General features: G+C 38.8%; 1 protein-coding gene across 2 annotated transcripts in view; it reads left to right on the top strand.

Annotated features, from left to right (window-relative positions):
- Window positions 1-5755: 5755 nt before the first annotated feature.
- LOC124113419 (hemicentin-1-like) overlaps window positions 5756-16413 on the top strand; it is a 114190-nt gene continuing 103532 nt past the window's right edge. The window contains exon 1 of one of the 2 annotated variants that reach the window (XM_046473763.2): window positions 5756-5972. The gene's annotated coding sequence lies outside the window, so the exon portion shown is untranslated. The remainder of the gene's footprint in view (window positions 5973-16413) is intronic. The other variant, XM_046473761.2, reaches the window with a different exon arrangement.

The raw sequence follows: 16413 nt of genomic DNA on the forward strand, positions 1-16413 counted from the left end.
GCTCGGGTAAATACATTACCCTTGTGTTCTGATAGGTTTACTTGGCTGTCTTTCATACTATCTGCTTCACAACTAATGTTAAATGGAACGGTTCTGTTTTTGTTGTTGGCGATTATATGGCGAACCTTTTTAATGTGATTCTCAGAGAAGCGTGGGTTTTTTCAATATCAATGTTTAAATTATTCTTAGATAGGGATATTTATATGATTTTAAATTATTTCGATCAAAATGTTTGCTAATTGTTAATTTTGTAAGGTAATATGATTTGTAGGAATTACAGTTAAGCGATTACAGATTCATTTATTAATATTTTTAAGAAAGATTAGTTTTTGGCAAATGGTATTTATTGTTTCTCCCCCATACTGGTCAGTTAGTTTCGTCTCCACTATTCCATATTTGATGTGTGATGAGAATTTAACTTCTCCCTACCTGAAATGAAATGTGCTTACAGAAATTGCTATATTAAAGTCCCCTGTTTCAATAAGCTCCCCCTAAGCAACTTCTACACCAGTCTTTAGTAATGCTAATAAGCGCCCTCTACAAAGCTTCAGAATTTACATGACAGTCTGTAAATACTTGTGTTGTTTACAAATTTCTGTACAGGAAGCACAGATGTGTGGGAGGGGAATGTTGGTAGTTGCCTGGTAACTACTACCAACAGTCTAAGTTTTTGTGATGTTTAGACCAAATTTGTTCTCGAACTCCGACAATATATTTAACTTGTTGTAAGCACCCTGGCTGCTTATTATCGTGACTATGGTACATGTGCAGGAGTTTGGCAGACTTCTCAAAATCAGGCTTCATGATTCCTCTATGAGTAGTTGTCTGTCCGGCGGGATAAAAATTCAATATCATGTCGTTATTATTACTAAATGCCTACTGTCTACACTGATTGTGTAATAATGTGGAAAACTTTTAATAAATTATGTTGGACCAGACCAACAATATTTGTCTTGAAATATTTGGCTGTATTTGCTTTTGTTATAACTTTTATTTCAATTTTTAAATTAGAAATTTGGTTCAATATTACATCCATTCATTATTACAGATTAACAAACCTTTTGTTCTGTCTTTTGTGATAACTTTTATGACAATTTTTAAATTAGAAATTCAATTCAATATTACATATATATATTATTGCATATTAAAAAACATAGTATGAATTTAGTCACTTGTTTCATAATTGTCAATCTGTCCTCATGTCGGTACAGAAAATAGTTGAATTTCAAAGCTGAGATCAACATGACTGTTGACACTTTCTACCATTGACTCCATAGATATATTGTAATATTATATGTAGACTCATTTTCTAATATTGATGAAGCAGATGGAACAATGACTTAAATATTTCCCACTTTATTATCACACAATCCCACATTACCCAAGAATGCGTAAGATCAAAGCGTGACAAATTGCGGAGATTCTTGCGATAGAAAGGTGAGATACACTAATGCAGGTGAGATAATTGGCCCATTACCATCGTCTCCCACACTCAAGGTGTCCGGATGTCCTGTCCTCCCCCGGGCAATCAGGCGGACCATGCAGGTTACTCACTCCACCCCGGGGACGCCTGGAGGTAGGGGTGGGGAATTGTTGGTCTTATAGTGAAGCAGGGCTCCTGTTTCTGGATCAGATGTTCAGAGTTTGTGTTGTCTCCAGACACACTTGGCCAGTGACATGCTTAAAGATAAATCAAATTGTTACCATATGAAGTAATCGATTATCACAAATTACTTCTAATTCTGGAGTATGTGTGCGTTTTGTAAGCAAAGCATTATTTTTTCTTGACACTTATTGGTGGATATGTACAAGTATTTGGGAAATAAAAAATGTAAAAAGAAAATTAAAAAATCTAGAGGTTGTTTTACATATAGACTAAATTTAATCTAAAAATGAAATAAAGTATTATAAACATGTTTTAGTAAGAAGTTTCAATATGTTATTCTGTGAAATTTTGTCAAAATGTTATTGTTTTTCAAAGTCAGATTTTTATATAAATGTGGAATTTTACAATTGATTGTCATATTTTATTGTATGTTGATATTATTGAGGAAATATCCAAGAGTAATTAGCAGCAGACATTGATATTACCTGGTCTAATCCAACCACCTCAAAACACAAGTGAAACACCACACAGTACTAAGTGACATTCAAGAGATTGAAAAGAACAATTATTTTTCACTGAGAAATCTCTGCCAGAAGATGCTTTAGTATTTTGACAAACAGCAGGAGACAACTGAATTCAGCCAACATGTCTTGTCATTCCAAGTTGCCATCTGCTGAGACAGTGGCCGTGGTCTCCAATAATTATCAGTGACTTTCATCATGTTGTTATGTCGGTACAGACAATAGTTGAGTGGAGTGGCGAGGATGGTATCATAAGTGCTTCATCAACTAATTACCACGGTGACGGCTAAACCTGCCATTGCTTCAGGGAACAGTGGAGAACAGTGTGTGATTCAGTGTTATATTGGGCAGAGCTGGGGGGTGTCTTGAATCATCGTCTGTGGGTTTTACTTACAGATGTGTCTAATGGAGACTGTGTAGTAAATGATTCCTGAATCAGAGTTAATTGCTGAATCAGAGTTAATTGCTGTTTGTGAATCAGCAACCTGCCACAGTGTTAGTCATGTGATTTGATCTGTCAAAGGTGTTGCAATATTCTACCAAGTTTTGTCCACTGGAATTGTTCAAAGTTTTCAAATCTTTTAATTTGTTTTGTTGGAATGTCCCAAAAAACATCAGAGACTTAAAATAAAAGTTAATGTACAGATATTGCCTTGGCTATATCAAACACCATTATTGAAATGTCTTCTGTATGTCGTTCATGTCTCTTGGCATTAGCCGGTGCTACCAAATTGTTTCTACTGTTCTACAAGACACTGTTCTTGAATGATTTAAGGGGCAGTAAGATAGTCTAGTAGTTACATCGTTCGCTAGTCACGCCGAATGCTCTATTTCGATTCCCCAAATGTGTAAGGCCTATTTATGGTGTCCCTCCTGTGATCTTGCTGGAATATTTTTAAAGATGGCATAAAACAACCCACCCACACACCCGCTCACTCACTCACTCACTCACTCACTCACTCACTCGCCCGCCCTCTCACTCACTCACTCACTCACTCACTCACCCACCCACCCACCCACTCACTCACTCACTCACTCACTCACTCACTCACTCACTCACTCACTCACTCTCTCACTCTCTCACTCACTCACTCACTCACCCACCCACCCACCCACTCACTCACTCACTCACATGCTGTGTGTGCAAGAACCTGCCAGGTTTCATAATGATATCATGGTGAACCATGCAAGACTCAATCAATCTTTTTTGACACCTTTCAAGTGTATATCATGATTACCTGGCAACAACTTCACATATCTTGCTTCATGAAGATGAATAGTTGACGTGTATAAAAAAATGTGATTCTAAAATATGTTTCAATATTGAATAAGGGTTGGACAGTTTTATCTGGTTGAATATAGGTGTAATTTTCTGGAGTTGTTTTTTTTCATTCTGGTTGTACATTATTCTGACAGGATCAGTTTTGTCTTCCACATGTATCTACACAGGCCAGGGTTGGCCGATAGCCCAGTCACTTCCACGTGGTGTTACAGTATATGTAGTTAAACTTCACGTGTGTGTTATTGTGGAAATCATCATCATTGTGATCATCATCATCATCATCATCATCATCAACATCATCGTCATCATATTTGTCATCATCATTGTCAACATCATCATCGTCGCCGTCATCATTGTCATTGCCATCATCATTATCATCATCATCCTCAGCAGCAGCATCGTTGTCATCATCATCATCATCATCATTGACATCATCATCATTGTCGTCGTCATCATCATCATTGTCATCATCATCATCATCATTGTCGTCGTCATCATCATCATCATTGTCATCATCATCATCATCATCATCATCAACATCATCATCATCATCATTGTGGTCATCATGACACATGGATCAGTGTCGTGGACATTGACCGGCTGTAACACAGCGACATGGCTTACTGTTTGTATAACACAATGTGAACTCATCACATTGATGGGCTTTCTGAAAACATCATGGGCAGTTACCAGAATCTGATGGGACACTAACACACTTTCCCTTGAAATAAACTAAAGCCATTTTTGAATTGATCCTAGTGAGGGCCACCCATCATAAACCCCATTGTGTCTACCTGTGCAGTTAGTCCACATTGACCCTGATCTGTCCCGGTAATGGTCTGGGCGTCCAACTTGATACAAGCTCTGCCACTTCTCACATACAGCAAGGCTAGAACACCTGTCCTCCACCATCTCCCGCATTGGGCTCACTAACTAGTGAGTGAGTGAGTGAGTGAGTTAGGTTTAACACCACTTTGAACAGTATTCCAGTTATATCACAGTGTGTGTCACCTTGGTGTGGGTGGAAAACCAGAAGGGCAGGAGATTACCACTTTGGTGAAACCCATGATACTTTAACTGTTGGCCGTGGAAGCCATGATGGTCTTCCTTGAACTAACGCACTGTGGTAATTATTATATACCCATGTGTAATGTGGACAGCTCATTGATGGCAGTGGTACATCTGATCTGATGGTGATACATTATTGTCACACAGAATGATGACGATTATGATGTTAGGGATGATGATGATGATCATGACGACAATGATGATGACGACGATGTGACGATGTCGACGATTATGATGATAATGACGACGATGCTGATGATAAAGTCGTGATAATGATGATGATGACGATGATGACAATGGTGATTATGATGATTATTACAATGATGATGTTTCTACTTTATAATACATCATACAATTGCATTTCTTTTTCATATTCTGGTTGTATTTTAATTACACAGAAGTACTTGGAACAGCTTTTTGTTACTATCCCTTCTGTACTTAAAGCAAAGCAAAAAACAGACTTCACTACATATAGAGATTATACAAACATGTGATGTGTGTCATACTGATTTTACGAAACAAGTGTCAGAATTCTTGTATTTCCCGATTTCCTGAGTGTTATACATGAATCCTTACACAAGTTTACACTCACTCACTCACTCACTCACTCACCCATCCACTCACCCACTCACTCACTCACTCACTCACTGCAGCAAGTGGAGAACCTGCTCGTACAGGCACTTCACAGTTTTGTCCCAACCAAAGATGTGCATCAGTGAATGAGAGTGGGTATGTTTTAACATACCTGGTAGTTTTATAAATAAATCGAGAAACTGCTTAGTTTGTGGATTGACTGTTTAGAGTAAATAGCATATATACTTATACCTATATTCTACAGGGAACAACTGCAAGTCTAACTGGCATCATTAAAGGTTCAAGCATTCGCCCATCCAAACTGTTTAGAGTTTGTTGGATCTGAAATTTACATTTCCAAGACGGTAGCGAGATAATTTGCTTTTTTTTATAGCCAGAGATAACATACATCTGTTCACTAAAAAACAAAATGTATCACTTCATAAAAACATGCTTGAAAATATCACCTTATCTGTTGTGTGGAAAACATCACCTATGGCTGGTATTGGAACGAAACCAGAGGGTGTGATACAACTACATAGCAACCAGCGTAACGTTCGGAAATCAATGTAGTTGTAATTGTTAGTTGATAGATGATATAAGACACAGCCTTATAATGAGGGAGGTAGGCAGAGGGAGACAGGCATTCTACTCTCAACAGTGCCCGCTACTCCCGACTCCTGTAGGGAGCTGGGACTTTTCTCAATGAATTTATCAGCGGTAGCCTGTTCCACTCTATCCACAGAGCGTGAGTAGCTACGCCAGCATTAAAGGTACCCTGAGGAAGAGAGTGAGAGGTGCTGCTATATATGTCCCTCTGTTTGCTTGGATTACGATCGGACGAGATTGATCAGGAATATTAGCATTAGCACCGATTGTGTTTAAGGACGGAGTTATACCTTCACTCATCTCAGGTAGGAAGGTAACACTTGATTGTGACTTTTCTTTTTCTGTTTTCTTGAACAGGTGCGATTTGCTTCAAGGTTTTTCTCATCGTTTGTTTGTTGTGAACTTGTTTAGGTGATGGAGCTGTGAGCTAGACGAGGATGGGTTTTGTTTGTTGTCTAGATTTGGTTTAAATAATGTGTTTTGGTGTTGTAAGCAGGTAGGTAATTGTTAAACACATACAGGTTGCGGCAGATCCTGGTACATGGCGACAAACGACTGTACACTGTCAGATCGCTTTATTTCTCTGAGATGACAATTTTCATAAAATGGAGATAGATATTTAGGTTTCCCTTTTTAGAAAGGCTACCTGGTATAACTTAATGTGACGGAATCTAATCAGGAGACAACGGATACCTTTAGGGATAGCATGATTATGTGATCAAGTCTTGAAACCTCGGCATAGGACTGAGGCATGGAGTCAAATATTTCACACAATTGTTGATACAGTTAATGAAAAATAACTGTGAAAATAAAAAATATATTCAAGAAACATTAAACTGCAGGGATACAGGGATGGTGTGAACATAATGGTCATGTATTTGAAAAGGATCATGGAAAAAGTGTGTTTAAAAATTACATCTCACATCTAATTACATTTCATACAACAAACCCTTTTATTCAAGATACCTATTTGAAAGCTAAATTTGGTTATGAAAATGCAATGCCTGTTAATCATATAGAAAACACAACTTCATGGATAACACCTTCTGGTTTATTGCATTTATATTTACCCAATGTAGATTCTGACACCGTCATCAAGCTGGAGTGTCTTCAGCCTTGTAATGAGAGGCTTTTCTCCAAAACACTGCCACTGCTAAAATGTTTCATGGGCGGATACAGCTTTTTGGAAAAGTGGGGGTGCACAATTAAGATCTATTTATTGTCTTTGGTGGTAATTTATACAGAAATAAAGATTGTTTTCGAAATAAAAATGGGGGGTGCGCACCCCCCCCTCTGTATCCGCCCATGTGTTTTATCAAATACTGACTGACCTGTGTATCTTTATCAAGCTTTTTTTCATCATGATCCACCCTTAATGCTGTTGATAATACGTTATGGTATTAATCTTTTAATTTACTGAATATGTAATTCAGTGAAATTTATCACACTAAACCATACAGAATTCTGATACTAAAACCAGCATTAGAAATTGGCACTGTAGTCCTTGCCAATAGTTAAGGCACCATAAGGACTAGTAGAAATTTGCCATTTGTAAGGGTTTTGATAAATGTTATCATTATAAGGACTAGTGGACTAAAAGATGTTAGATTCTATGGTTGTAAAAGCCCATAATTCATGAAGGAGTAAAGGTAAAAACATTAAAATTCTTTAAATAGACGTACAACCATTTAGAGATGAATGAAGTCCTGGGTATGTTAATGATATTTGACTTTTATCATTGATATTGTGTCCAATTCCAACTGTGGGTGATAGAGTAGGAATGCTGCTCACTTCAAACTCAATTCCTCCACTGAAGTCGTGATAAGCCTCTTGTTAATCATCAGCTCCAGCTAAATACACCTACTGTGTATACGGGGAAATAATTTGTTGTCTCTTTTGCTATTATTGATGGCTCCTTATCACAGTGGAGCGATATGGAAGGTAGTTGTCTGAGAACAGAAAGATCCACAATCCTGACTTCATATTGGGGACATTCGGGTTCTCTGCTTCACGATTTGGTCATGGCCGTCACTGCCTCTCACGATGTCTTCAGGTAACAAGCTGCCAGTGTTACTCCGTTATCTTTTATCTCCTGAAGAAGAGAACTTAGTTTTCTCCCGATATCTTCTCAATAAGAAAGCAGTGTCTTTCTGAAGAAGATACTAATTGACTGATTCTCGCCTTGTATATGGATAATGAAAGGATTCTCAGTTGGGTTCAGTGACTCTTGTTTTATCCTTCATGAGAATGGCATGAGAGTCTTTAATTTACTGTAAACTACGGTTATAACGAACTCAAAATGACCACTAATTTTAGTTCGTAATAAACGTTTGTTATAAGCATACATATAGCATTTTACAACAGGGGTGTTTTCACTATGGATTATCGTGTCGGCAAGTTCTAGTCCAATAGAAAAGGAGCACTGAACACAATTTATGAATTTCTTAAATTTATTGATTTAAGACATACAATAATTTACAACCCAACAAGATGGGAAAAGGATATGTCTATTACGGATTTTGTCCCAGAAACCAGGAACATTTTTAGACGATCAAGTTCATGTTCCAGTTGGCAGTACTGCTTCTTATTAGGTCGTTTTCTACCACCTGATTCCAATTGGCTTATCATAGTTTCCGCCATCGTTTCTTCAGATTGAAACAAACTGATAAATCGGTAAATGTTGGGATTGTTGGTTGTCATTTTGTTGATTCTGGAGTCCACCCCTCTGCATGGTTAGTGGTTCTGGGGCCGGCAGTGCAGCAAGGCATGACGGCTAACCCGAATTAACTTGATTAATCTTAATTAATCCGAATTATCTGCCGGCACAGTGGGAACAAACCATACAACAAATGGTCAGGAATAAAAAAATAAGTTTGTTTTATCAGTCAGTTGGTTATAAGCGCGTTCGTTTTATACATAGTTTACTGTACTTCAGAAGAAAGAGGTGCAGTGGTGTAGCCCCACGGTTAAAGTGTCACGGGTCATAAAGAAGCCCTAGGTTTGATTCCCCAAATGGGTACAATGTGTGAAGGCAATTTCTGGTGTCCCTGCCATAATATTGCTTCAATATTGATACAAGCGGCGTAAACCAAACTCACTCACTTAGAAGAAAGACTCTGACTGGAATACTTGAGGTTGAGAATTCCTTTGAAGCAGAGAGAAACACCTAACATATCTCGAGGAGGAGATCTTCTCAATTCCTCTCACAGGGAGATTCATGTATTACCTCCTTAATAGAGATTCAGCTCAGCTTTAGGAGGAGATAATCTTGCCTTCTCTCTTATTTGTAGACCCGTGAAGATCTAGGTTAGAATTAATCTTCAGCAACCCATGCTTGCCGTAAAAGGTGACTATGCCTGTCGTAAGAGGTGACTAACAGGATCAGGTGGTCAGGTTCACTGACTTGGTTGATGCATGTCATTGTACCCAAATTGCGTTGATCAATGCTCATGATGTCAATCACTGGATCGTCTGGTCCATATTCAATTTACAATATTTACAGACCGCCGTCATATAGCTGGATCATAGCTGAGTGTGTCGTTAAACAACAAACTAACACAGTTCATGTTTAGGAGGCGATACATCTTGTCTCCCTTCACAGAGGAGATAGATTCAGTTCATCTTAAGGAGATACATTCTTGTCTCCCCTCAAAGACGAGAGATATACTCATGTAATATCTCCTTTCCATCAGTGAGATTATAAAAGGATCTCCATTATTGAAGAGATTTTCATTTTACCTCCAGGAGGAAGCAATTTGTCATACAAACGTGAGATGGATATGATTTGATTTTATATTCTTGAGAGGCAGTATCAAATCAGAAAAGAAACATCCTCACTTCATTTCTTTGAGGAAATTCACCAAATTAGCATGAATTTGAATAAATGCACAGATTAGATATGATGGGATTGATGTTGGCAGGATACAGTGTGTGACAATAGCATCCTAACAACCATCCTCTACCATCAAGGGTGTTATATTTCCTCTAACCACCCTAGCCTGCTCCTGTCTCTAACCTAGCACAGAATGTGTCTTGCACGTGAGAGTGACATGATTGGATAGCTGTTCATGTCAAACTCAAAACAAAGCTGTGACTGAATGGGTCCAGGGTATTTATTATTATACAATGGGGATAGAATACCCTGGATAAGCGAAGATGCCCAAAGACATGCTGTTAACCACTGGTTTCCTGATGATAACACTTACTCACTCACTCACTCACTCACTCACTCACTCACTCACTCACTCACTCACTCACTCACTCACTCACTCATGCCTCACTCACTCACTCGCTCAAATATTTGATGTTTTAATAAGTGAGGATATTTTCTTTTGAGAAACTGTACAGATATTGCCTAGGGTATATCAAACACCATTATTGAAATGTCTCCCTTGACAGTAGCAAGTACAACCCAAACAGTTTCTACAAGACACTGTTCTTGAATGATGAAAGGGGCAGTAAGATTGCCTAGTAGTTACAGCGTTCGCTTTTCACACAGAATGCTTGCTCACTCACTCACTCACTCACTCACTCACTCACTCACGCACGAAGAAACCAGAATATCTCATGAAAAGAAAGGTTATTTTGCTAATTCTTCTCATTTATCCAAGTTTTTAATGTCAACCTTTCAATATGTCAAATTAGGATACGTTTTAGTTTTCTTTACCCAACAAAATGCCACAAACAATTGTTACAGTTTGGGCACAAGCTCCTAACTTGATGCAGTTTTCCTTGTCCATTTGTAACAAGCAATTTTTTTATGAGTGCAATTTGTTAAAATTCCCTTTCTTTTAAGATCACAAACATTTAAGTCTTTTCTTTTCTGTTAAAACTGCAAGTTTTCTTACATTTACCATTTCAGCTAAGAAATTGAAAATCATTGATTTCATTGTGTGTGTCTCAAATTGATTCAAATTGAATCATTGAATTGTACCACTGAAAGGTTAAGTTTGATGTTTTTATCACTGGCGTTTGTGTCGGTAGTTTTTGTTGATTTGAGTGACACTTTGGGAACAACAAGGAGGAAAGTGGAGAACATTACAAAGCTTCCCCAAGTCAAAAGTCTTTTACAGCTTTTAAGAACAAACATCTCGGAACTATCATCAAACAGGGACTCAAACAGAATTAAACCCTAGCCCCAAACAACAAACACTGCCGTTATGTTCAAATGAAAATGTAATGTAATAATAAAGGATGAAATAGACGAAGCTAATGTGAGCAGCCATTGACAAAGCAGAGTTATGTCCCTTCAGCATACCAGGATCCAGGTAAATGAAATTAATGAGTAACTGTCTGTCCTGTGGCTATTATGGGTTATGTCCCTTCTATGTCCCACAGACCAGTCAGATTGCACCTGTCATATCACTTGCATTTGCTTCAAACAAAATGGTGGCACCCAGTGAAGACAATATGATCTAAAATCAAGCTTTATATTTTATTAAAACAGGTCTTACTTAGCAAATTTGCATGATCAGCACTTTACGAACCAGATGTCTATTTCATAACACGGCAGTCTACGAACCAGATATCGATTTCATTACGCAATTTTGATTGTCCAGCCAAAATATAACTCCATAATTCCAGTGTAGTTCAGCAAGGGTGGAAACTGGACTTTTGTAGTCTGTTAACTCCCTTGCCTCGGGAAGATGGTTACAGGTCAATATTATGCCTTACAGCACACAGGTGGTGGGTATAACTGACATGTAGCTCACCTATTTTTCTGTTTTCTGGTTAATGTCTAATGGATGGAGGTGTCAAGCTTGGTACACAAGAATCCTGATCACATTTCATAGTCCTGGCCATGATAACCACTATTGACCAACTCATGTTGATTCACTGCTACAGCATGGAGGACTTGATGTATGAGGACTGGGCTGCTTCAGGCTGTCCCAGGTGCTGGTAGTCCTGCACCACGACTGTGGAATATATTTATTTTATGAAAAAATAATAATCTAGAAATGCATACAAAAGCAAGTCTAACCAGCTCAAGCTAGCAATCAGCATAGGGAACTTTTTTTATTTTTAGAGTCAAGAAGGATATTGTGTAATATAAGATTTCAGAGACTAAGTGTTAGTCTAAGGTGCTGGGGGTGGACAGAGATCTCAGGGTGGGATACCGGTGTCGTGGTTTCTGGGTTATACTCATCTGACAAGAGAGGAAGATTTTTGCACTGATTTTGATTTTGAATGCAGGAAAGTATTTTGAATGAATGATACACTTTCTGCAACATACATTTTCAGAAACAAACTAACTACTGTTTATGAAAATAAAATACAGTAAACCACGTTTATAACAAATACATTTATAATGAACTGACCGATATCTCAATTTTATTTTCTAGTCGCAGCCATTTGTTGTATATATATGCTATAGGTGGTACTGGGGATGGAGGGGGATGTTTGGGGAGGGGGATGGGGATACGGGGGAGGTGAGATAGAGGGGATACTGTGGGTGGACAGTGATCTCAGGGTGTGAGACCTGCACCATGGTTTCTGCTTTATGCTCATCCGACAAGAGTGGAAGATATTAGCGATGATTGAAGACAGTCATTTCATTGAAGTATCCATGTCTCTGTGTCTTGATGGGTAAGCAGTCCAGTGATTCTCATGGTTCAGCATCCTTAGGTGGATGATGACCTGATTGTCAGTATCGTATACTTGTGTAGTTTTATTATAGATTATGAATGCAGCAAAGTGTTTTGAATGAATGATACACTTTCTGGAACATACATTTTCAGAAACAAACTAACTATTGTTTATGAAAATAAAATACAGTAAACTACAGTAAACGAACACACTTATAACGAACTGACCGATATAACAAACTTATTTTTTAGTCCCAGCCATTTGTTGTATATATATGCTGAATATATGCTTACAACGAACTAAGGTTATTACGAACCAAAATTAGTGGTCCCTTTGAGTTCGTTATAACCATAGTTAACTGTACAATTTTAAAATAATAGCTATAGAAAGCTGTCAACCTGTTCTGAACTAGACTGTCGGTGTGTGCTAATCAGTAATATGACATCACCCTCAGTGTGTCTGTTACATAATGTCACAAAATATTTATGTTGGTGGTTTCTGATTCTCCTAAGAAACATTCTATCTCTATTTCTTTTCAATAGGCCCCAGATCTAAACATTACTTGTAATAAACAGCCTAGCCTACAGTTGATATAAAGCTGTCGTCAAAGAAGAATGCGGAGCAAGTCATTGGTTCCTACATCTCAGCCATGTGATAACAGCCAATAATGCCCAGCTATTCAAGGGGAGATAACTGTGACCCCACTGACGCCTACTGAAACACTCAATCTGACTTATTGGTGAGCAGCACATACCTGGCATTTCGTTCAAATCCACCCAGAGCCAAATGAACTTATATTGATACATGGCTTGTTTACAGGCCGTCATCGTATGGCAGGAATATTTCTGGGTGCGGCGTTAGGCAACAAACAAATACTCTTTTTATGAAAATGATGGCGGGTGGTACAAGTTGAACAGGCCAGGCTTACCCTTTTCGCGAACACCTGGTGTCATCACAGATTTTCAGTGATCCATTCATATTATTTTCATCACTAGTTTGCCTTCACGCCCGATGGATTTAGTTTCGGCAGATAACAGACGTTTATTGTTCTCTGGCAGTGACATGTTGAATTTGGTTTACTGGATTCAAAATGTCATCTCAGGTATTTGTTGTGACTTAGGTTCTGTTGGAGTCAGGTTTTAGTGCCATACTTTAGTTTTGTGATTGTAATATATTTGAATTTTTTTTTAATTTGCCTAAGTTTTAAAAACAGTTTGGTTACTGCTTGATTTATTCTCTTTCTTTTTGTCGAAAAATTAATGTGTGTTATGGTGAAGGCATGAAGGAGCACGAACACAACCTCTGGCCATGGCAGGGAGGTAGTCCTGCAAGGCCAATAGGTATTCTAGTGGGTTCATTTGGTGCTTATGCCACCTTTTGCCATATTCCAAACTAACATGGTTGGGCTGAGATAATGGGCTTCGACCTGTGAAGATCCGGAGCAGAAAAGGTCTTCAACAACCCATTCTTGCCGTAAAATGCTTGTCATAAGAGGCGACTAATTGGATCAGGTGGTCATGCTATCAAACACTCGTTTGTGTGGTCCAGACTTGATACCATTGTTGTGTACAACATAGCCTTACACTGATAGTGTTGAGTGTTGCTCACGCTTTCAACCACAGGTTTGTGTGGTCCAGACTTGATACCATTGTTGTGTACAACATAGCCTTACACTGATAGTGTTGAGTGTTGCTCACGCTTTCAACCACAGGTTTGTGTGGTCCAGACTTGATACCATTGTTGTGTACAACATAGCCTTACACTGATAGTGTTGAGTGTTGCTCACGCTTTCAACCACGGGTTTGTATGGTCCAGACTTGATACGGTTGTGGTGTACGACATCACCTTACACAGATAGTGTTTGTGTGGTCCAGACTTGAGGATGGCATCTCAAACAGGTTTCATATGGAAAAAATCAGGGTTTTCTATATTTAGAAGCATTCACAGATTTTTTTGCAATTGGTTTTCCTATTTTCTGCAGATAACTATGAACGACTGTTAAATATCTGTCCTTTCACAACAGGAATTTGCTTCAGACAGTGTACTGAGGAGTCAAACCTATGACGTACTGCTGATGAACTAACACACTACCTACTGGGCTTCCTCTAGGCAGAAACAAAAACACAATAGGTTCACATGTAAGGGATCTGTGAAAAGGGTGAGTACCTCCTTGCACACACCTCTCCCCGAGGACTTACCAGTACTCGGCAGTATGACAGTATGAGGTGAGGTGAAATGGAGTTTAACGTCATTATTGCTCTTAGATAGTGATGGGCATGCACTAGTCCGGACTGATGCGATTTTATAGTGCCCACTGAGATACCATGCCACAGTTTAACATGAATACCCCAATCAGACACAGAATACTGACTCCAAGCCGACCAGTCCTTGTTTTAGGCCCTTAATGCCGAGCGCCAGGCAGGGTAACGAGTAGTACCATATTTTAACATATTTTGGTATGACATGGCCGGGATCGAACCCGCGATCTTCTGCTCTCCGGATGGAGACCACAGAGGCAGTCTATGACAGTGTGCTAGGCAGGGTAACAAGTACCATCTTTAAACGTCTTTTGGTATGACGCGTCCGGGGTTCAAACTCCGGACCTTCCGCTCTCTCCCGGTGGAGGCTCTACCACTAGACCACAGAGGCGGTCTATAACAGTATGATAAGTACATTATGACCTTGTTCCCAGTCCTAGGATTACTAAGTGGGGATGGAACTGTTATAGATATGAAAGAGTTCCAGGGGGTGCATTTTATGAGCAGGATGCTTAACATGTTTAAATGGCACTAATGTAGACTGAGCATGTTTTACAAGTTGTGACAGGCTCTTTTTTAGAAGATATTTGAAAGTGATGTTCATGGTTACGTCTGCCCCTGCCTTGATTTAATTTAATTTAATTGTGTTGTCAAAATATAATCGGCCTTTGCATCATCCCCCCAACCCTCTCCTCCAAAAAATGACTTGGTGTGTTGCCGATCGTGTACAGCCTCTCTGCTGCCTCGTGCTGACAAGCCAATTGAACTCTGTCAGTAAAAAATGCAAAAAATGACATAACCATTGAAAAAAATATGTTATAAATGCTTTGCAAATTTTTTTGTTTGATGGCAAGCTGTGGCCCATGTCTGAGTGCGCCCCACATGGGACACAAGTAACATTTGTCATACATATCACTGTAAACTCTCCAACAGCACACAGGCAAGTAACAAGCAAACAGAAACAAGAAATTGAAATGTTTTACCCGAATCCGAGAAATAACACAGCACATTTTAGACAGCCAATCAGCTAATGCTTCCCACACGCAAGTTTCTGAGACCGAATACCATTTGGCGTGAAACACAAACCCAGGTGTAAATAATGCAGTAAGTTTGGTCATGGTGCGAGCATTGTTACCACTCGCGACATGTTCAAACAATTATCTCGTAATGTTTGGTACACGGGGCGAGTCGTTCTCGCCAGATTCGGGTGACCGGGAGACCTGGTATATCTCACACAGCTGGCTGATATTCAAATTATGCAAACAGCAAGAATTCTGGTCATTCCTTATGACAGGTTGTTTTCGTATTTCTGGTGCAGTTCTTTTTCTTGGAATCTTAACTAGGGTTTTCATTTGAATTCTGTAGTGTGGATTGTGTAAATTCAAAGGGGTGCACATTCCTAACAACATGGTGTGGAGGTCTGTATTACAGTTAAAAAAACACAAATTAAAAATTGGCATTTCTGTGAGTGGGTTTCACTTAGTGTTGTATTTTAACCAGACATTTGCTCTTGAAATACCGTAATCTTTGTAACGTGTGCCCAGTGATTGACTGTGGCGTAAAACAACAACTAAAGTTCTTCCAGGACAAGAACTCCACTGATATCCTCCACAAGTGGTTTACTTTGGACTTATCATCTTATCCAGCTAAATGCAACTGTAGAATAAACACATTATCTATGTGGTTTTCAGATGTTGCAGGAGGGTTGCGTATTCTATGAATTATGGTATTTACATAAACAGGACTCTCAATGAGGTCATATATGTAAGTTATTATGTCTTAAGATCACGACAGCAATAACATGCTTGTTGGAAATGGTTTGTGTTTGACTGATTTTACAAAGCAATCTTAGTGTTAAGGCGATTGTAACTCGACAGAAATCAAGCTAAGGTTGATGTGTACACTGGCACC

The sequence above is a fragment of the Haliotis rufescens genome, unplaced genomic scaffold, assembly GCF_023055435.1.
Source record: "Haliotis rufescens isolate VD_foot unplaced genomic scaffold, xgHalRufe1.0.p SCAF_27, whole genome shotgun sequence".
NCBI classification, from domain to species: Eukaryota; Metazoa; Mollusca; class Gastropoda; order Lepetellida; family Haliotidae; genus Haliotis; species Haliotis rufescens.